Source organism: Triturus cristatus, chromosome 9 (assembly GCF_964204655.1).
Source record: "Triturus cristatus chromosome 9, aTriCri1.1, whole genome shotgun sequence".
Taxonomy (NCBI): Eukaryota; Metazoa; Chordata; class Amphibia; order Caudata; family Salamandridae; genus Triturus; species Triturus cristatus.
In genome coordinates this window covers 898618691-898643167 of record NC_140592.1, presented here as the reverse complement: position 1 = coordinate 898643167, position 24477 = coordinate 898618691, and positions in this window count along the sequence as shown.

The window sequence follows — 24477 nt, the reverse complement described above, 5'->3', positions numbered from 1 at the left end:
AGCAACCCCACACTCATTTTCCTGCTCCCTGCTGACGAGAGGCAACTACCTCGAAACACGTGTCCAGGGATGGCACACGCCACGCATACTTGCATTCACACTCGAGCATAGGTGTATCCGCCGACGCTGACCTTCAGGGACCATTTTCATTGGGGGAACACGACTGGTAGGTGTAGCAGTGTGCGACCAATTGGGTTTAACTTTATATTCAGGCTCTCTTGAGCCGGTGGAGTCGACGGACTTTGGTTACGCACCTGCGCGCTACGAGAGGTACTAGACCTGATAACGATTTTAGCAGCTTACACAGCAACCCCACACTCATTTTCCTGCTCCCTGCTGACGAGAGGCAACTACCTCGAAACACGTGTCCAGGGATGGCACACGCCACGCATACTTGCATTCACACTCGAGCATAGGTGTATCCGCCGACGCTGACCTTCAGGGACCATTTTCATTGGGGGAACACGACTGGTAGGTGTAGCAGTGTGCGACCAATTGGGTTTAACTTTATATTCAGGCTCTCTTGAGCCGGTGGAGTCGACGGACTTTGGTTACGCACCTGCGCGCTACGAGAGGTACTAGACCTGATAACGATTTTAGCAGCTTACACAGCAACCCCACACTCATTTTCCTGCTCCCTGCTGACGAGAGGCAACTACCTCGAAACACGTGTCCAGGGATGGCACACGCCACGCATACTTGCATTCACACTCGAGCATAGGTGTATCCGCCGACGCTGACCTTCAGGGACCATTTTCATTGGGGGAACACGACTGGTAGGTGTAGCAGTGTGCGACCAATTGGGTTTAACTTTATATTCAGGCTCTCTTGAGCCGGTGGAGTCGACGGACTTTGGTTACGCACCTGCGCGCTACGAGAGGTACTAGACCTGATAACGATTTTAGCAGCTTACACAGCAACCCCACACTCATTTTCCTGCTCCCTGCTGACGAGAGGCAACTACCTCGAAACACGTGTCCAGGGATGGCACACGCCACGCATACTTGCATTCACACTCGAGCATAGGTGTATCCGCCGACGCTGACCTTCAGGGACCATTTTCATTGGGGGAACACGACTGGTAGGTGTAGCAGTGTGCGACCAATTGGGTTTAACTTTATATTCAGGCTCTCTTGAGCCGGTGGAGTCGACGGACTTTGGTTACGCACCTGCGCGCTACGAGAGGTACTAGACCTGATAACGATTTTAGCAGCTTACACAGCAACCCCACACTCATTTTCCTGCTCCCTGCTGACGAGAGGCAACTACCTCGAAACACGTGTCCAGGGATGGCACACGCCACGCATACTTGCATTCACACTCGAGCATAGGTGTATCCGCCGACGCTGACCTTCAGGGACCATTTTCATTGGGGGAACACGACTGGTAGGTGTAGCAGTGTGCGACCAATTGGGTTTAACTTTATATTCAGGCTCTCTTGAGCCGGTGGAGTCGACGGACTTTGGTTACGCACCTGCGCGCTACGAGAGGTACTAGACCTGATAACGATTTTAGCAGCTTACACAGCAACCCCACACTCATTTTCCTGCTCCCTGCTGACGAGAGGCAACTACCTCGAAACACGTGTCCAGGGATGGCACACGCCACGCATACTTGCATTCACACTCGAGCATAGGTGTATCCGCCGACGCTGACCTTCAGGGACCATTTTCATTGGGGGAACACGACTGGTAGGTGTAGCAGTGTGCGACCAATTGGGTTTAACTTTATATTCAGGCTCTCTTGAGCCGGTGGAGTCGACGGACTTTGGTTACGCACCTGCGCGCTACGAGAGGTACTAGACCTGATAACGATTTTAGCAGCTTACACAGCAACCCCACACTCATTTTCCTGCTCCCTGCTGACGAGAGGCAACTACCTCGAAACACGTGTCCAGGGATGGCACACGCCACGCATACTTGCATTCACACTCGAGCATAGGTGTATCCGCCGACGCTGACCTTCAGGGACCATTTTCATTGGGGGAACACGACTGGTAGGTGTAGCAGTGTGCGACCAATTGGGTTTAACTTTATATTCAGGCTCTCTTGAGCCGGTGGAGTCGACGGACTTTGGTTACGCACCTGCGCGCTACGAGAGGTACTAGACCTGATAACGATTTTAGCAGCTTACACAGCAACCCCACACTCATTTTCCTGCTCCCTGCTGACGAGAGGCAACTACCTCGAAACACGTGTCCAGGGATGGCACACGCCACGCATACTTGCATTCACACTCGAGCATAGGTGTATCCGCCGACGCTGACCTTCAGGGACCATTTTCATTGGGGGAACACGACTGGTAGGTGTAGCAGTGTGCGACCAATTGGGTTTTACATTCTTTGTGTATGTTTGCTAGGAAGTGTATTTATGATGAGGCTTAGAAGTGTGGGGGGGCAACAAATAATTAGGTAGAGTTGAGCTACATCCAAACCTTACAACTATTTGGCATGTATTTCCTGGAACACACATCATGTTAGAATATGACAAGGTGTCTTCAAAATGAAAAAAGTGTATTTCTTTAACACGTGAAAGCATTTCACTTTAGTACATCAGACTATGGCCCCAATTTAGATATTGGCGGACGGGTTACTCCGTCACAGCAGTGACGAATATTCCATCCGCTGAAATATAAACCTCAATATATTTTATGGGATTTATATTTTGATGGACGGAATATCCATCACAGTGGTGATGGATATTCCGTCCTTCGCAATATAAATCCCATTATATATTATGGGATTTATATTTTCGGCAGATCGGATATCCGTCACCCTTGTGACGGAGTAACCCATCGGCCAAAATCTAAATCAGGCTGTATATCTCTGCATTGAGAAGTATTTTCTAAAAGTGAGAATTTTTAAACATGCACTGAGAAACATTCCTGCCCTGATGGCAATGCTATTAGTTAAGAAAGGGGGAAGTCAGTTGTCATGTGTAGCCTATATATGGCCTAGATTCTTATTATTGATGGGACAGCATTATCTGCTATTAAAACAAACATGCAAGCTTTTTATGCAGTGCACATCCTGAACATATGTATTTGAAGTTGCTGTAATATGTGATTAAAAAACAAAAAGGAGGCTCAGTGAAATAAAGTATTTGTGTAGGATCACACAATCTGTCAAGCGGGGAAACCAAGATTGATCCCTGATTTTCCAGTTTCGCGTTGTGCAGTTCAGCTACTAGATGGGTATCTCTTATATCTGGTTAATGCTTTGTCCTTCATTCTTGTAGTAAGAGATTAGAGCGTGGGTGACAGGCAGAATTCACATTTTATGTTTGACAGTTTTATATAGCGCAAATATTGCCCAAGAACATAAGAGCGCTTCACAACAGACACAGCCTACATTACACCTTATTTTTTAATTTTTGCACATAGGCTTTGGTGGGATTCATAGGATTCTGGCCGAGGTCAGAATTTGAAGCTCGTTCTCAATGTTACATGGTGGGCAGCTATAGCCACTAAGCCACTTTGCCTCCTGTAAAAGCTTGGATCATTTTGGACTTGAGGTTTCAAAAGGACCTCAGCCTGAGCCAGAGCCAGGAGTCTGGCTCGAGCTGGCCAAGCTTTCAGCGGCTCGCCTACCTCTATGTGGCCTATGTGAAAAACTATTTGGACATATTATGTTTTATGGCACTTATATAGTGCTGCATGCAACACCAAGCTGCTTCAGTTAGATTGCTAGCTGGATAAAATCTCTGGATTTGCTGTTGCTAATTTACACAAAGCAGAGGAGGGGAGGTGTTATTTTAAGGAAATGAAAAAGCATGTAATTATCCCAGGCATAGTAATAGTGGAATGGCAGGATGGTAGAAAGTCTCAATGGCTTTCTGGTGTAGTTTCTGAGGAACCAGGAATGCATCCATACCTGGTATTTGACAGCTCTGAGGATATTCACAAAGATAACTTACACTTGCAAGTAATTTATATGTGCAAGTTTATTCTTAGACTTTTAAGTAACTTTACTACTTTTGGGATATTCTCCATTTATGACTTTAAAATTACTAAAACTACGTTTTGTTATCATCACAATTTTATATATATATGTCATGTGATCAAGGCCTCTGCAAGGCTGAAACGCGTAATGGCGGTGGTGCAGGGCATCTGAAAATAAAATCTTAAATGCACTGATACCCGTGTCTGCCTTTGTTCTTCCAGGGGATTGTGGTGGCGCAGTATTGTGGATATATATATATATATATTTCACATCATAGGCTCACTCATCGAAGGAACCTTTTTCAATAGAGCGCACACAGGAGCCATCTGTATTTACAAGCAAGTTTCCATATTTATTTTCGTCCTTTTGCATATAAGTCGACAAACGCGTTTCGGCGTGACTGCCTTCGTCAGTGTCTACTTAACCAATTCACAATGTGCATTTTAAATAAAGTTGTGCCATGTAATTCATAAACACAAAAAGTGATTCGTGATTTGAAATAATGATAAAAACCAAAGAAAGCACAAATGAAAACAACACTATCGTTTCTGCGGCGGCCATTTTGTAATAGTCATTCTAGCTCAATTTTCGCTAAATAAGGCAAGTAAAATATTTTCCTTTTACCTTTTAACACGACTGTCTTTGCTGTTATACTATCATATTTTAAGTTGAATACAAATAATAATTTGCACATATTGCTTTCTTATTTTTAAACAACAGCACATGACAATTCTTTCCACACTTTTAAGTTTCCAGTGTTACCATTGCCTGCCCTATTTCATAATTTTATTAAGCCCTGTATGGGCTGGCTATTCCGCCGAATACATCTATATTATTATACATTTGTCTAACATGAGCATTTAGCAACCATAGAACAGATTTCGTTGTAATGACAATCCCATGTCTGTACATTTGTACATCATTTGTATGTATATCTGTATTCCCTATTAGCATGAACATCCAAAATCCAAAATACCATCGTTTCAATTCCTAAGTACTTTTGTTAATTGGATATAGTGTGACCCCGTTTAACCTATATGGACCCACATTTCCTCTTCATTATTGAGTCCTTTAGGGATCTTAGTTTGCATTTTGATAATGTATTTCGATTCTAGTATACGCAATTTCTTCACTCGATCTCCTCCCCTCTCAGATTTTGCAATCTGATCTAGACAGAAGAACGTGAGAAGATTGCTGTTGCTGTTGTGTTCCATCTCAAAGTGGCGTGCAACGGGATAATTCTGATCCCTATTATTTATCGCCCTCAGATGTTCTAAGATTCTTTTCTTTGTTGGGTGGATCGTGCTGCCCACGTATTGCTTACCACATGGGCATACTAAACAATAGACTGTAAAATCTGAATTACAATTCAAAAGTTTCGAAATCGGGGTTCTTCCTTTCTTTCCTGGTATCTGGTAATCTTTTACTTTGTGGCTATGTTTACATGCTTTGCATTGCATGCAAGGGAAGAAACCCTTGATGGATATTGGTTTCCTCTTTCTAGGTAAATAATGACTATTCACCAAATGATCTTTAAGGGAATTTCCTCTTCTATAAGTTACTAGGGGATTGTCAGTTAGTTTACTTCCCACTACATGATCAGATTTCAGTATCCTCCAATTTTTTCTGAGAATCTGAAACACTTGAGAGGATTTCTCACTAAAATTAGTGATAATCCTGATTTTTTCATCTTTGCATCTTTCCTTATCCACGAGTAGATGTTGTCTCTCTATGGAATTACATTGAAGTTCAGCTTTATCTAGGATGCCTTTACAATAGCCTCTTTTTTTGAATCCTGATTTGGCCTGGTTAACTGCTTTGTTGTATTCTGGGGTAGTAGAACAATTGCGTTTCATTCTAAGAAACTCTCCTAGGGGTATATTATTAACTACACTTCTTGGATGACAGCTTCCTGCATGGAGGATGGTGTTTCCTGCCGTGGGTTTTCGATAAAGTGTTGTTTCTATGCTGTTTCCTTCTATGTATACCTTCAAATCTAGATACACTACCTCCTCCTTGCTGATACAACTTGTAAATTGTAAGTTCTGGTTGTTGGTATTCAAAGCTTTAATGTGCTCTACCGCATCGCTCTGTGGACCACGCCACAAGATGAACAAGTCATCAATGTATCGCGTCCACAGAGCGATATTATCCATCCACTTCTCATTAGTAGCGGTCCAGGCCACGTGCTTCTCCCACCAGCCCACGAACAAGTTCGCGTAGCTGGGTGCGAAGCACATTCCCATCGCCGTACCTTGCTTTTGCAAATAAATTTGTCCAGAAAATACAAAGATGTTGTGTGTTAAGCAAAATTCAGTTAGCTCCATTAGCATCTCATTGTGTTTCCGATACTTCAATGGTCTCTTACCCAAGAAAAAGCCAATTGCTTCTAGGCCTTGCACATGATTTATAGAAGTATACAAGCTGGCAATATCCAATGTTATCAACAACATATTGGGTTCCCATAATATACCCTCTATGATACGTAAAAAATCTTTCATATCGCGTAGATATGAGGTCAAATCTTTCACCATAGGAGAAATGAAGTGGTCGATATATATTGAAGTATTCTCCAATAAACTGTTCTTTGAAGATACGATCGGTCGTCCTGGAGGCCATATTGTACTTTTATGCACTTTAGGCAAATGATAAAAAGTTGCCAGTTCCGGGTGTTCACATTTTAGGAAGTTCCAGTCGTCCTGATCAAGAGTCCCCTCATCCCTCCATTTGGTGATAAGCTTATGGAAATCCGATATGCTTTTATCATATTGCTGTTTATTTATGGGAGTGTAATGTTCCAATTTTCTGAGTTGGGAGAATGCTTCATCCTCATATTGTGTCTTCTTTAAGATCACCACATTACCTCCTTTGTCTGAGGGCTTAATGATGATTGTTTCATCCTTTTTTAATTCCTCGATTGCTTCCCATTGCTCTCGTGTTAGGTTCTTTTTTTGGCATTGAAGTTCTCTTTTTGAAGATTTTTCAGTTCCTCAATGACTACATCATGGAATGTGTCGATCGCATCATATGCTATTCGTGGAATGATTTTAGATTTTACTTTCAGATTACTTTTGCATCCTTTCTGTATGATGCCACTTTGTTCCAACCTTTGGGTTATGCCCATATCCTGCTGTTCATCTTCCAACTCATGTAGTATATATATATATGTTGTTGTATAACTTTATTCGATATAAAAAATATCATAAAAGTATGTACATTTACGAGCATTCTAAAATCCATTTATATACAACAAATATTAAACGATTAAAAAAAGAGTGATTATAGGCAGATGATAAAACATAGAAACAGTTCGAGATATAACAGGGACCAATGCTCATGTGTCTCCAATGACCGTGCTCTTATGAGATTTTAACAGTTTGGAGCGGATCAACCAGGCACACCCCAAAAATGTGGCTACCCCGCAAACCACCACCAGGGACGAGGCATCAGTTGAGAGGAAGCGGAGTGCCACCCTATAATTCTCAAACCCCAGGTTCCTGCAAATGGGTCTGAGCCACTATCTCCTGGCTGCCCTGTACATTGGGCATGCAAAGAGGAAATGGGGAATGAATTCACTAGGGGCAGGGCACCCGGGGCAGTCAGCAGTTGTTGGGGACTGACAATTCCACCCTGCAACCCAAGAATTAAGAGGGAGGGACCCAAACCTAAACTTCATGTAGAGTGTTCTATCGCGGGGGCATTGAATATAGTCAAGGTATTGCTCAGATTTTGCCACCAGCTTATGCTCAAGAAACAAGTTAGTGAGAGAACCTCTCTTAGGGTTTCTTGCTTCCTCTCCCTTAACCCAGACCCAGTATGCTTTTTTGATGACTTGCTTTGGCGGTGGGGTCTGGTTAAGCCATGCCTCGCCATAGCCAATATCAGTCACCAATCGCTTAATGTTGGAGATCCATTTAATCTTGGTGCCTGTGTTTATCTTAATGATCTCATCCAAGGCGTCGGCGTAACTAGCCAGTTCAGGCGTGCGTCTCAGGCGGACCCAAAAAAGCAGTGGACGTAATCTTGCAATGTCCCTAATGGGATGTTTACCCAGATCCATACGAAGCGGTAGCAGGGGAGTGGAGAGAGGGAGAGAAACCAAACCTCTCAAGAAGTGGTTCTCTGATTTCTCCAGGTCGGATAGGTTCTCGAACCCCCATAGCTCCGCTCTGTATAGGGCTGAAGGCAAGGCTTTCCCGTCATAAATCTCAAGTGCCGGGACAATTGGTCTGCTAAAGGAGAGCCGCTGTTTTCTTAAAATGGCTCCCGCCACCCTCTTGTGATTGAGGAACATTTTAGCTATATGATCGTTCCATTTCATCGACTTATTGATCCTAATTCCCAGATAGTCAAAGGAGTCTACGATGTCTAGTGGAGTGCCATTAAGTGAGATGTTGTTCTTAAAGCGTTTGGATGGAGATAGTGTCATTAGTTTAGTTTTGGAAGTGTTAATTACTAAACCTCGTGCATCACAAAACTGGCAGAACCTATCAAGCAGCTTTTGTAGGCCGCTTGGGCTTTTTGACATCAAGAGGGTGTCGTCGGCAAAAAGGAGAGTAGGTGTTTTTTCCCCTGCTAAAGTTGGAGCATCTGAAGGAATCTCTCTCAGATAATCGACCACCCCATTTATGTAGAGATAGAACAGGGTTGGGGCCAGCACGCAGCCCTGCCGGACTCCCCTGTCTACCGCCACCCTGTCTGTCAACTGGCCCTGGTTACCCCACCTGATCTTTGCGTAGTTCCCCTCATGGAGGCGCATGATGATATCCAGAATCAAGGGAGGAAAGCCCAGGTCAGACAACACTGACCAGAGTTTGGAGCGAGGGACCAGGTCAAATGCAGTCTTTAGGTCAATAAAGGCCAGATATAAGCTGCCTTTCCCAATGACAACCGCTTTCCAGTAGATCGTAAAAAAACGGAAGACCTGGTCCATCGTACCCACCCTGTGTCTAAAGCCCGCCTGGAGATGAGAAAGCACACTTGCTTCGTCCAGCCAAGTACATCGTACACGACCAAGTAAGTGCACACTCAGGGGAAGTTTGCTGATTCAAAGATTTATTCCAAGCACTGGGAATAAATCTACTTGGTTGTGTACGATTGAATTATGACCGTTGGGCTCCGCTGGCACAGTGCAGCAATTACCCACGGCCTGTGGGGGTGGAAGGAGCAATCAAGCCTGTGTATGTGTGTATATATATATATATTCACTTAAAAAAACCATAGGTTTCACACATGTTATAGTTAGGTGGATATTTCACTCGTAAAAAACCAATGAAATTCCCCTGTTATAGTTAGTTGAGATAACTATAACTTGCACGCCCGCAATCCTCTGCTCATGACGTCACATATTACATCAATCATGACATGGTCAGTGGCATCACTCATGACATCACTGATGACATCATCCTTGTGATAGAGTGGCGGTCGCGCGAGTTATAGTTATCTCAACTAACTATAACGGGGGAATTTCATTGGTTTTTTACGAGTGAAATATCCACCCAACTATAACATGTGTGAAACCTATGGTTTTTTAAGTGAATTTGCAAGGTTTTTTAAATGCTAATTCCTAACTATAACGTGTGTGAAACCTATGTTTTTTTCAGTGAATTTGTACGTTTTTTTAAATGCTAAGTTATGTATGTATTATAATTTGTTTTATATATTTATTTTTCCAAAAACTACGTATTAAAAATGTTATTTTTTTTTAAATGGTTTTTCACTGTGCGCGCACCGTACGCGCACCTCCGCGATTTTTTTTAAAAGAAAGTAAATGTTTTTTTCTGCCTTCGGGGTCCTTCAGGGACCCCCTGACCAAGGCTAGGGGGTCAGGAACACTCTACCCTGCCCCCTTTTCACGTTCGCCACCTTCCTTTTCCACTCTCGCACTGAAAACAAACAAAATGGTGGCCGACACTTCCTGATTTCGACCGATTCGAACGTTGACTGACATGTAACAACCAATCAGAATTACACTTGCGCATGTTAGGGTGCGCGCACCGTGCGCGCACCGTGCTCGCACGGTGCGCGGCTATAGATATGTATGTGCTTTTAACTGCAATTTTCTCAGGAACTACTGAACAGATTGACTCCATATATGCAAAAGGCACATCCCTGACCTGAGGACTACCTCTCTGCCAAATTTCAAGTAATTCTGTTCAGCCGTTCGGGCTGTACCTTCGACTAAAGGTCCTATGGGAAAATGCATGGGGAAAATGCGTTTTGGGACCCCCCTTTTTTCTCGGCCCCCGCTTGACGAATCCCACTGAGACTTTCAGGGTAGGAGCTGAGCGGAGATCCCCATTAGTTTTGAAAATTTCGCGAAGAGTCGTCACCCGGCGCCAAAGTTATTCAAAATAGAATTTTGAGATTTCCTATGGAAACACGGTCCTAACTATAACTATCTACTGGCGACCGCCAGTAGATAATATGAGAAAGACGCTTCCATCCCAATGATTCACAGGGAAAAGAACGGCACTCAACAGGGTTTGAAGTTCACTGGGAGTAGTTTATTCCACCAGTATCGGTAAAAGCGTCTATAGATAGTTTAAAAAATCTAAACTAATCATTTTAATTTATCATTTTTTCCTAGGAGTCTCTATTATGAGTCCCTTTTTTCTTTTACAGAGTTTTATATAGTGCGAACTAGACCCAAAGGTATCAGGTATCAGAGAGTCCCTGCCTCCATTATTTTCTATAAGAAAGGTGTGGCAGTATTAGGGGGTTGACCATGTTTGGTTTGGGTTCTTTTTCGCTGTAGTACCTTTAGAGGTGCAGTTTTTGAATAGCAATTGGCTTACTCTTTTTCGAAGTGGGAGTATGTCCCTCCCTAAACCACTACCCAACTCTCCCTAAGCACCTCCGTATTCCTCCCCTAACCCCTATGCTTTAGTCATAAGTAATCCCCATTTCCAGCCACTCTACTCTGTCCCTCCCACATTTACTACAAAAATGCATACTTACGTGTGCGGAAACTGCAGTCAGGCTGGAGATCTCTGCAGAGAAGAGTCAGAGGTAGAAGCTCCCTGTGTAGGTTTATGAACAGCGTTTTCTAGTACGTTAAAAGTACTATTCTAGTACTACTAAACGTAGCACAAAATGCAGTTTGTGAATAGGCCCCTACATTTTATGACAGCTTCTGCTTATTTAGTTGTAATAATACACTTGGCAGAGATCTTTTTGTGAAGACGGTACTGACTTGATAGAAGTGGAGAAAGTATAGGCTTTTCGGTGCTATGTCAATGCGTCCTTTAAAACTGCATAATACTTTTCCAAACAGGAGAAGAGAAAGGCTCACCTTGGATTAATTTTTTTGAGGGATCGGGCCACATAATATGTGACATGATTATTTGTTAAGAGTATGTGCACTCCTCTGGGCGCTGAAGAACAGATGTTCATTTTTACCAAACTCTTTAGTATTCATTATATCGACGTAAGAAGGAAGAAAGGCTAAGAGGTCCGTCAAGATCTGAACTTTTGGCCATGATATCAAACACAGACACCAGGAGTGGAGGCGTTAGTTCGATGCACCATCCGTAAAATAGAATAAAAGCATAGAGCTGAATCATGTTGACATTACAAAATCTACTGGTAATAGACAATTTATGAAAACCGAGCAATAGGGTTCAAAGTAAGATTCAAATAATGGTGCTAGTGCACATCAATAAAAGTCTCAAATAAATTCCAGCTGTTCAAGTCTTGTCTTTATTTCTTGACAAAGCTTCTTCGTTGCAAGCCCCCTGCCAGCCAACACATGTTTCGTCCTGACTATATTAGGTCATGGACTTCATCAGGGCTGCAGGCAAAAAAATAACCAAATTCCATAAGTGTATATTACTAATCAAAAAACATACATGCAACTGTACTGACATCGTAAACTATAATGCTAATTGTACAGTTCATTGTACCAGTTAAACCTAATAGATAAACATGATGGTCGGAGCAAGACATGTGATGTGTAAGTTCACCGAAAGGTAAGGGTTATAATCTGTGATTATAGGAAAGGAAGCGAAACGCCAGAAGGGGAGTAATAAATGTTAGTAGAGAACCCAATGAAAAACCAATAGATGTGAATATCAAGAGTCAAGTAAGATCGAGAAGCTGTATATACCTTGAGAAAACGACAACTACTAACCTAGACACTAGTGCCCTAAGTAGAGGCAGAAGAAAAAAGAGATATTTTATAAGACACCTAATTACAAGTGACCCGCCAGTAAAGTTAGGTCAATACCAAGTGTGTCCTCGTTAACTTTATTAATGCTTTAAAATTCAAACAGATAATACATTAAACTCACCAATACTTGGTGTGATCAAGGGCTTTGTCTAATAAATCCAGAAGCCTAATGCTGCGTCCACATACACTACATACACTACACTACATACAGGGACACTAGTTCGGAAAAGCTGTCAGCTTTTCCGAACTAGTGTCCCTGGCATAAAGCGGATAGTGTGGTAAAGTTCGGTTTTCTTCCTGCCTTAGGTTACATGACTGACTAATAGAGCTGAATACTACAGATCGCTACACTTGAAGAATTGGAAATAAGCCAGCAGCCTGAGACTATACTGGTACGCTCTTTAATATATAAACTACTGGCGCTTAACAGAGGATTTTACTCTTGATTGAATACTAATTATGTTGATAATCTCTTGCTTATTTGTAGTATGTGGACGCAGCATTAGGTTTCTGGATTTATTAGACAAAGCCCTTGATCACACCAAGTATTGGTGAGTTTAATGTATTATCTGTTTGAATTTTAAAGCATTAATAAAGTTAACGAGGACACACTTGGTATTGACCTAACTTTACTGGCGGGTCACTTGTAATTAGGTGTCTTATAAAATATCTCTTTTTTCTTCTGCCTCTACTTAGGGCACTAGTGTCTAGGTTAGTAGTTGTCGTTTTCTCAAGGTATATACAGCTTCTCGATCTTACTTGACTCTTGATATTCACATCTATTGGTTTTTCATTGGGTTCTCTCCTAACATTTATTACTCCCCTTCTGGCGTTTCGCTTCCTTTCCTATAATCACAGATTATAACCCTTACCTTTCGGTGAACTTACACATCACATGTCTTGCTCCGACCATCATGTTTATCTATTAGGTTTAACTGGTACAATGAACTGTACAATTAGCATTATAGTTTACGATGTCAGTACAGTTGCATGTATGTTTTTTGATTAGTAATATACACTTATGGAATTTGGTTATTTTTTTGCCTGCAGCCCTGATGAAGTCCATGACCTAATATAGTCAGGACGAAACACGTGTTGGCTGGCAGGGGGCTTGCAACGAAGAAGCTTTGTCAAGAAATAAAGACAAGACTTGAACAGCTGGAATTTATTTGAGACTTTTATTGATGTGCACTAGCACCATTATTTGAATCTTACTTTGAACCCTATTGCTCGGTTTTCATAAATTGTTGATGTTTAAGGTAAACTTAGTTTGCCTAAATTACGACGTTGGTGGTTGTCGTATTGCTAACCTAGTAGCAAGGGTTCTCATTTACACAAGTACCGATACTACATTTCCCAGCGCAAATTGTCCCTACCACTGTGGTTTCTTTTCTGTCTACTGGTAATAGAGTTTCTTAAACTCCAAGTACACTTTCATGTTTAATGAATGAAGAATATTTTTGGGAAATACTCTTATCTAACTGTTGTTTTGGTTGACAATAAGAGATGTTTTAGGCATAGCCAAAGTGGGCAATTGCATACACAGAATGATCGCATACAATACATTGGGACCAGCATTCTGAAATGCCTTGAAGCTAAAATGGGAACTCTTTGTAAAGATATCAGGAATTTCCCTTTTGCATTCCATCTCTCTCTGTCACTTTCTCTTCCTATCTCTCTATCTAAACCTTTGTCCCTCTCTCTGCCTACATCTCTCTCTAACTCTGAGTCTCTCTACCTACCCCTTCCTCACCACCCTCTGGATTTTTATGCAGCTCTTTATTTTTCACCCCTATCTGTCACCATTTCATCTTTCTGCTTTCCTTGTTCATCCTTGTGTCTTCCTCTATCTCTCTCTACTTTTTTACTTCCTTCCTTCTAACTTACTCTTAACTCCATTGGTGTACCTTATCTTGTTCTCTACTTCTCCCCTCTCTTTCTACATAACTTTCTCTATTTCATCTCTTTATATCTTTTTTCCTGCCTTTCTATCTTGTTGTACATGTCCTCTCACTAGTCACTGAATACCCATCCTTCTCTCTACCTCATTTCCCTGTCTATTCCTACTACCTCTGTTGCCCACTTTCTGTCTCTTGTCTCTTTTCTTTCTTCATCTCACCCTCATTCTACACCTCATTCTACACCTCTCTCTCTACCTCTCTTCATATCAATACAACTAACCCATTTCTCTAGTTCTACTCTCTCAACCTAACCTCACTGCTCTGTTTTAAACTCACCTCCTACAGTTCTCCTTTATCTAATTCACCTTTCTCTCAAACTTGTCCGTCTCCTCTCTACATATTCTCCATCTCTCTATACCTCACCTAGCTCTACTTTGCCCCTCTAACTTATCACTCTCTTACTCACCTCTCCCTCTAGCTTACTCACACTACTTTACATCCCTCCTACAACTTCCTCTCTCCTGACCTCTCTAAATGTCTCTGTCACTAGCTACACTATCAACTTACCTCTTCATGTGTTCCCTTCCTTGCTGCTCTATCTTCCTCTCTCCCTACTTGTCTTTGTTCATGCTATTTCTCGTCTCTCACTACCTCACTCATTTATTGCTACCACACTTTTTCCCACCATTTTTTCTGTTATTGCCTCATCTCTATCACATCAGTCACTTTACGTTCTTCTATATTTCAAGTACTCCTTCTCCCTATCTTCTCAGTCTCTACCTCTATCTCTTTATACATCTCTCTATCGTAACTTCACTTTACCTCACCAATAGTTACCTCATCCTCTCTCTATACCAGTGTGTCAACCTCACTACTCTGTCTTTACCTCTTTTTGTTTCACCAATATCTACCTCAATCTCTATTTCACTGCATCAACCTCCCCTCTTTATTTTTACCTCAATTCTGTCTCTCAATTTCGCCTTTTTTTCTTCTACATCTCTTGTCTCTTTCTATCCTTCACCCCTGTCTACCGTTCTCACTACCTCACTGTGATCTTTGCTCAAAAGGTCTGTCTATATCTCACATTTTAAGTGGACCCTCTCTCTACATTGCATCTCTCTTCTCTCCTCTCTGCCTTGCCTCCCCACCTATCTACCTCTTTCCAGCTCTCAGTCTCTCTAACTCAACTCTCTTACTACCTTACACCTCTTCCTACCTCACCCCTCAATGTATCCCCCATTCTCACAGTAAAATAAATGTTTCTCTGTCTCCAGCTCTCTCTGTCTCGCCATCTCACTCTAAAACCCTACCTATCTTGTGGCATCTCTTTTTGTCAAGGGGGAAAACATCAATCAGGTTGCCCTCCACTCAAATATAACAATAAGCAACCAAGACCTGATTGATAAGGGCAAAAACCAATTTCCTTTGTAGGAGTAGGGGAGAGGGGCTACTACCTCAACCCGACCGCTGGTTTTAAACAATTACCAGTCTTATCTAGTCCAAAATGCCCAGAACAATAATGCTCATATACTTCTATTAAAACATATGTTTATCAGTCAACTCCATATAAACATACCCCCTACTGAAAAGGGGTATATAGACAAGCAAGAAGAATTCACAAAAAAATGTGTGTGAAGGTGAGAAAGTACCTCATGTGCGCTTGCCCACTGGGGCTATAGGTAGGTTCTCGCCAGTGTACCAATGCTTTCTCATCATCTGCAACTTTCTCACCAAAGAAAGAAAGAGTGCCCAGTCTCAGAAGAAGGTGGTGTAAATAGTGATTTGTGTATGTCAAAAAAAGACCCCGTAAAGTGCATAAGAATAAAGTATTCCTCCAGTTAAAATTGGATTAAGACTCACATGTACCAGGTTCCAATTTTATTCAAAATTGTGTGTTTACTCAAAATTTAAAATGACATAAAGCCTAAGATACTGACAGACATGGTACATTAACGACAACAGACTGTGCCGGTGGGGGACTTGCAGTTGAGGGAAACGCACCCCCGGATACGGTGGGAAGCTGGTACGATTGCCTTTGGCTACCACCTGTCCTTCTTCATATAAATATTGGTCCAGTGAGGTGTCTATCGACCTCGAGCCCTGATGAAATTGCCGCAACAGAGTACAGGCAATGAAACGTGTTGGCCCTGCTTAAAATGGCACTGCATTGAGGTGCAGTTAATACTGGTCCTGATGAGGATCCCACCAAGAAAAGGGATCTGAAACGCGTAGACCTCTGTTCAAGGCCAATCTATCAGCCACGAGTGTAAACTGAGTCCATACTATCTCTAAAAAAACTACTAATATCATTGATGTTGATGGTCTCTATATCTGTATGTCAATTATCTATGTTAGTTTAAAATGTGTCTAAATATCATGAGTTGGGTGAATGGGTATGAGTGAATGATTGTTTGTTTGTTCTATATTTGGTCATTGTTGTCGAAATGTTTCAAATACACAAAAATAAATATGTGTTGTAAAAATATTTTGAACATCACTATGAGATGTGGTTTTAGGTTTGTGGTACAATTTGTGTAAAATGTTGATATGATTTTGAGTTATTTATGATTAAATCTGACAGAAAAAGTAGTCACCAGTGTGAGTGTTTCAGTCATTACACTTTGTGAGAAGCTGTTCGGATTAAAGTGCAGTATTGGCGGACTTTTTGTTTTTTGATAAAATGGTCTGCAACATGCAGTTTGTTTTTAAATTTTGAGTAAGCTCACAATTTTGAATAAAATTGGAACCTGGAACATGTGAGTCTTAATCCAATTTTACCTGGAGGAATACTATATTCTTATGCACTTTACGGGGTCTTTTTTTGACACACACAAATCACTATTTACACCACCTTCTTCTGAGACTGGGCACTCTTTCTTTCTTTGGTGAGAAAGTTGCAGATGATGAGAAAGCATTGGTACACTGGCGAGAACCTACCTATAGCCCCAGTGGGCAAGCGCACATGAGGTACTTTCTCACCTTCACACACATTTTTTTGTGAATTCTTCTTGCTTGTCTATATACACCTTTTCAATAGGGGGTATGTTTATATGGAGTTGACTGATAAACGCATGTTTTAATAGAAGTATATGAGCATTATTGTTCTGGGTATTTTGGACTAGATAAGACTGGTATTTGTTTACAACCAGCGGTCAGGTTGAGGTAGTAGCCCCCCGCCTCTAGTCCTACAAAGGAAATTGGTTTTTACTCTTATCAATCAGGTCTTGGTTGCTTATTGGCATCTCTTTTTGTACCTACCTCTTTGCTTTTTGACCTCTCTGCATCTTTGTTTCTGCCAACCTCACTGCCGTATTCCCAAAGAAAGGTAACGCCGTCACTCCGTGAGTTGAACTTATGTATCTTTATTTCCACATAATTATTTTCATGAAGAAGGGACCGCCTGGACCTCACCCAACTGATCCATCTGTAATCTTGACATGCCCATCCCATTATTCTATGATCCGGAACACATGTCAGGATTCCACTCCAGTCACGAGGATATTAAAATCACCTTTCCCTCCTTACACTACATCTCTATTCACCTATGTCTCTACTTATCTCTATCTCCGCCTCCTTTCTCCCTCTCTGCACCTCTGTCGCAAATACATTCTATTTACCTCTTATCTACCCTTCTCTTCTTTCCTGTCCCCCTCCCCGCCTTTATATTTTTATCAGGAGGGTGTCCCAAGACGGGAGATAACACTGACTACAATCTCCTTATTTTACAGACTCAGCCCGATGAAACCAGAAGTTCACAGTACGTCAACCCGTCAAGAGGCGGGGACACGATAAGCAGAGGAGCAACGGACGTGAGGTTGTGACGTGCATTCGGTCGGAAAGGAGAGACAGTCAACGCTGAGAGCGTGGTGAGAGAGGTGAATCCGGGACCAGAAGACCCAGAGAGACACAAACCTTCAACCAGAGCCCTAGGAGAGAGACCCGTGGGCATGGAAGACATGACCCAAGAGGAAACAGAAACCAGTGCCTATAGAAGAAGAAGAAGAAGAAGAAGAAGCATATCCTGTCAGCCAGTGGTCGCCTACTCCTGGCCATGTCTGAGGAGGGACGTGGCTCACCCAAGTGCGTGAGCACGTCTTTAAGAAAATTAGAAAGCTGGAGGGGAGAAGGGAGGTGTAATTTGGTGGAAGCAGAAGTGAGGGAGGGAGCTGACCTTATTAGTTGGAAAGCAGGGGGCCCACTGTTATTCGAACCATAACTCCCTAATCTGGTATCACCCTCCTTCCTACTAACGGTACACCCAAAATCAGGAATAAGGGAACAACACGATACTAATCCCCACCAAAGAGATATAAACTGAAAAAGGAAACCTACAGCTTACCTGATGTATGCTTAATTTCCTCGAGGGTACTGTCGGACAGGAGTTCCAAGGCTCTGTGAAAGAAGAGAAGAAGAAGCCGTAAAGGAGTGAACAGTTTAATTTGTATAATGCTATGACCATCATCCCCTATTATTATGAAAAAGAGAAGAGAGTGAGATTTGCAAAACGCTATTTTCATTGTTGTCGTAACGTCTGTGTGACAGAGGGCCAGGTATTCCTGTCTGTTTAGAGATATGTACATTTTTGAGAAGGTGAGGTGAACAAAGAAGTTGAAGAAAATTACGGAGGAATTATTAAGATCTCATGTGAAGGAATTGAGAAAATCTTGGTGTAGGGCTTTGATTTCACTGTTGCGGTGAGAAAGCCTATTATGAAAGGGGACCTATTTGTGATTTCAAGTGGTATGCATATATGTATTTATTTAATTGTATTTACTTGTCCACCATGTTACCCTTAGGGTGTATTTCCTACAATGTGAGGAACAGGCTAGTTAGACACAATTCAATGTAAAATATTGTTATTGCAAGACAAAAATCCTAGATCCAAAGGCAATAAGAAATGGAATTATGAAGACTTGTTCAAGCTGTTTATTTAGCACTATTTATCTGGTGGGCATTGGGCAGAATGGGGTTTGGACTGTTTTTGCATGCCCCTGTTTCTGAAAGTCTAATATATAATTCAATATTGTTTGACATCATGAGGGCTTATATTGGCTGAAGTGGGTATTAAATCTAAACGTGTTTAGAATGGAGTGCTGACTTGCTTGGACTGCAAAAATTCTTAAGGTTGCACTGCAATTAAACATCTTAGGCTTGACTTTGTCAGTCATAACAAGTCACTGATTTGAGAGGACTGTTTCAGAGGAGTTCTTTCTTCTCATACTTGAAGGTAAGATATGAGGGAATTCTGGGTGCCTGGGGAATGTTGCACAAATTCTTGATGCGGCACCAAAGCATAAATGGAAGGGAGTTTTTGTTAATTGAACTTATGCACCTTAGCCAATCTAAAGGATGAGCCTTGCAGCAGGTGATGTGGAGACAAGACAAAAACACACAAACAATGCTAAACAGATCAAAGGAAGGAATCTCCTAAATAGAAGAGTCCATTAACTAACATCCACAATTATTCATAAGTAAATTGTCTAAAATAGTCACTGCATATGACTAGGAAATTAAAGGTAAGACCATAAAATGTTTTTTTTTTTTTAAATAAAAATTTATTATAGCCTATGATGATCGTAAATTGTTCACAAAATATGTTTAAATATTAATATTAGAGGAGTGTCTTAGTGGGTGAATATGTTGGAGCTGTAACTAAAAGTTCCTTTCACACTTTGGAATTAAAGGGGATGTAGACTTTATCTTACTGTGTAATAGTAAAGTTTGTGATCAAGTTTATACCTTTTGATGAATTTTGACAGGCCAACCATGCCAGAATTTAACAGCGGAAAAACAATATGCTTACATTTGACATATCTAAACCCCACCTACACACCTCATCCTTCCTCCACTTCACCTCCTTGGTTTTGATTTTATCAACAGTGTCCATGTATATTGAGACAACGAACATTGGATACGGACAACTTCTCTACATCTATTATGACATCTACATTATCTATTGGTTACCCCCTTTTCCATGCTCTTCCCAAGGATATTGTGTTAAAGACCTTATACCGTATGAGCCAATGTTTGGCTCTAATCTACAAATTGCATTTTACACTTATGCACAATGATGTAAAGTAAAATAAAACATTGTTACAAAAAAAGGAGGAAAATGCCCGGTAATTAGTGGGACTGGTACTCTTGACTATGATACAAAATCTCATAATAGGTGGTATTTGAGCCACTCTTAATAAGGGCCCTAGGGCCAGATGTATGACGATTGCATTTAGTGAGTCGTAAATTGCGTCAAATTGCGATTCTCAATTAGTGGCTCGCTAATTGCACTGAACAGCAGTGTCTCAGACACTGTCTGAGATTCCCAATGGGGTCGCAAATTGCATGCCTCATCAATATTCATGAGGCAAGCGCAATTTGCAACCCAAATGGGAATGGCCAGCACTCACAGGGATGGTGGCCTGCTGGGGTCAGCAGACCAACAAGGTTGTGACTGCTTTTTCAATAAAGCAAGTTTTTTCTTAAATGCAGCCCCTTTTTCCTTAAAGGAAAACAGGATGCATTTAAAAAAGAAAAATGAAACTTTTCAGTTTCATTTTTTAAGAGCAGTCAGTGGTCCATGAGACCACTGCCTGCTCTTAAAAAATATTTTTGCACCCATTCACAAAGGAGATGGGGTCCCCTGAGGAACCCATCCTGTTTGCGCATGGTTTACCACCCTTTTGAAAAGGGTGGTTCTTAAACTTGGCATCTTTTGGCGTGTTTCCCCTGTCTTTTTGCTTTCTGATCCCCTGTTTTGACTCTGTTTTTGCTGGTTTAGTGTCTCTGGCAACTTTCTCACTGTTGTTCATTGTTAAAGTGCAAGTGCTCCTGTTGTAAAATATGTTATGGATTGGTGTTTCCATGATTGGCATGTTTGATTTACTAGTGAAGTCCCTAGTAAAGTGCACTGAGAGTGCCAGGGCTGGTAAATCAAATGCTACTAGTGGATTCGCAGAAGTAGTCCTGAAAAGGTAACTCAGACATGCCACCGCAGGGTCTGTGCGCAGTTTGTAACTGCCATATCGACCAGCCAAGTGCACCCACTTGCCAGGCCCCAACCTTCCCTTTTTCTACATGTCAGTCACCCCTAAGGTAGGCCCAAGGTACCCCTGTGGGCAGGATGCTGTATGTTAGAGGTAGGAAATGTACTGCTGTGTGTGACATGTCCTGGTGATGAATTACAGTGTATTTTGTTTTTCACCATTGCAAGGCTGCCCGTTCCCATAGGACAGAATGGGGTGTTTGTTTATACATTTTATAACCATAACTGGCTCTGGGAACAAGGTTGGGAAATAAAGTTTAGTATGCCTGAACTCAGAATGTTAAAATGTATCTTTTAGTGAGGGTGATTTTTACATTCTGTGTTTGAAAATACCACTTTTAGAAAGTAGGTATTTTCTTGCCTAACCATCCAGTGTGCTTCTGCTAGGTTTGTGTATTACATGACTGGCTTTTAGACGACAGGGGCTGGGGAGGCGAAGCGGCTCCAGAAGTCTGATGGGACAGGGCTGGGCTGAATAGACCTGGGTTGCATTAAGAGTAGTGGGAGGAGATTTCCTTGCACCTGAATGGGCCTGGTCTGCCTTACACAATGCCATCTCCACCCCCTGCCAGGCAGCTGCACCAGTGAGGACAGAACTGGTTTTGGCTGGGTACAGACACTCTCTGCCTTCAGAGAACAAAGGATTTGGTGGTATAAATATTGGTGCCCAGACCCCAGAACTTTAGAACTCTTTTGGACCAAGAAGACTGCCGAGAAGAAGAGCTGCAGAAGCTGGGAGGAAGAACTACCACTTTGCTATGTGCTTTGCCGTGTTGGCCTGTAGTGGCTACGTCTGTCTTGGGCAGTGAAAGGACTGGACTTGACCTTTTTGCAATCTCTTTTTGTGAGTTTCTCCAAGGGCTTGAGGTAGAACTTGCCCCTTGTTCAAGAAGTCTCAGGAATAGCAAAGACTTCAAGTTCTTCTGCACTCAGCACTGGGGACTGTGTTTTGTGCTGCAACAGAAGAAAAAGCAACAGGATGCCGTCTACGATGTCGACGGCGTGTCCTGAAGGCATCGCAGAGGGCACTGCCACAATGCCGCAGCGCAACCCTGATCTCACCTACGATGCCTGCTGACACTGCCACTGAGCTGCTGCTTGCACCGCGACCTGTGGGCACCGTGCTCTGCACCGCCTTGTTTCACACTATCGCCCTGGTATCCCCGCCGCTCCACGCCGACATCAACACCACTGCTTGCACCATGCCACCGCGACGAGCACTGCATCACTTTGCACCGCGAACCTGGTCTCACCGACGACGCCATCTGGCGCCGAACTGAGGGCATAGCACGCTGCACCACTGCACTTTGCACCGCAGCACCCGACACCTGCCAACGCCAGCGCTCCTGACTTCAACCGCAAGGAGTTCGATCTTCAATGCGAGTGACTTCTAGGGCCCGACGACTCCTGCACTGACCTCCGGGACCAACACCTGCAGACACCGTGCTTTCGTAGCTCAACGAGAGGTCATCGACGTCCTGCATTTCTAAAGGTACTGTTTTGCGAGTCTTCCTGACACCGTTGCTGACCCATTGACGCCGCAGTCAGCCAGAACTGTTTGGATTTTGTTGTTCACAATGCCGGGATAGCCCCAGACAGAGCTATCGACTTCAAAGGAACTGTTTTCCAAGGTTACTTTGATAACTGAAAATTTCTAAGGACTGTATTGTGGATTTTTATCGTTTTTGATCTTGTCTTAAATATATAAAAAATATTATATATTTTGTCTAAACTGGTGTGGTGTCCTTTTGTAGTGCTTACACTGTGTTACTGTTGGTTAAGTGCAAATGCCTTACACACTGCCTCTAAGATAAGCCTGACTGCTCATGCCAACTACCAAGGGGGTGAGCAGGGGTTATTTTGGGAGTGTAACTCCCTTATCCTGACTAGAAGGAAGGGTCCATATTTGGAAAAGGTGTAAACCATTGCCAACTAGAGACCCCCATTTCCAACAGTGGTAAACTGCGAGTGTTTTGCGACAGCAAATGCGGTCGTAAAACAATAGTACATGCCATTTGCACTCGCTATTAGGAAGGGACGACCTTGGCACACCCCTTCCTAATAGTGAGTCACAAACCATATTTTGCGAGTCGCTAATAGGTTAGCGAGTCGCAAAATATGGTTCGTACATAGAGCTGACCTTTTTTGCGGTCGCAAATGAGCCAAATTCCTGTTTGGGACTGCAAAGAACAGTTGTACATCTGCCCCTTAAGGTCTTATTTAGATGTCGGCAGATTTTAAACATCAGCCAATCACATATCCATGTATAACTGAGTGTGTTTCTCCTTCAGTGTTGTTTTAAGGCTGGGGGAGAGAAAGAATGCTCCACCCATTCATCCCTAAACTTAAGAAATCATACTTTCTTCAAGTGGAATTAGGATCATAAACATATTGTAAGTTGAATTAGAGTCCCCAAATCCCTGTTGTAATAAAAGCACTCCTTTTAGGCTAAGGTCTTTGGCATAGAATTCACAGAGGTGTACTGTGAGCCTACGCCTCTGAACACGTTTCATGCACAGACTGCAGTGCTAGGTCTCTCTGTTAAAATGGTTGCTTCTGTGACCATTCTAAACTTGACCCAGAATGATCTTTGTCCATTGAGTTGGAGGAAAAGACACATGCTCTAGGGTTTCAATTAGATACGATTTTCTAATTATGAAAAAGTTATCATCAAGCTATTTATATGTATTTCGTTGGCCTTTTTTAACATTTATTTAGCAGCTATTGCTTTTCTGACAGAAGTGCTACGCATGTGAACAAATTGGTTAAATTGGATATGATTTCTGTGGTTAGCATATGCCAAAAATTGTCAAATGAATGGGTAGATCATAGGCATTATTGAACTGAACACATATTACAATATTCCTAACAGAAAGACAAAAAGAAAAATGTACACATTTGCCGTTTCACAGATGTTTTGTGATCAGAAGTGCCAATAAGATGCTGCTTTGTGGATGCGTTTGTGGGATTCTTGATTTCTGACATTATATTTGAAGCTGACCTCAATGCATGTTAGCAGAGATTATCTTGAGGTTAGAAGGGAGGTGAGACTCTAGTGAAGGAGGCCACGCAGGAAGAATGAATGAATGAGGCAATGGGCACAGGAGGGTTTGTGGACTGTTGAGAAGTGATGTTTGATAGATCTCCAAGATCTGGTTTAAGTGTGGTGGGAGAGACTATTGGTGAGGTAAGGGAGACATTCCATAGGTACTTTGAAGCACACAGTGAGTAGTTTAAAGTGGCCTTAGCAAAGGGCTAAGAATTAGGCCCAGGCGGTAAACTCCGCTCCGCTTGTGGAAATTGCAGTGGAGCGCAGAGTTCCTGGATTTTGTCTTTCGGGCCTGAAGCACAATTTTTATTCTCCAGTTGCATGCTTGATATTTGTTTTGGCGATCACTCGAGCCACAATATTCACGGGCCGCTAGCA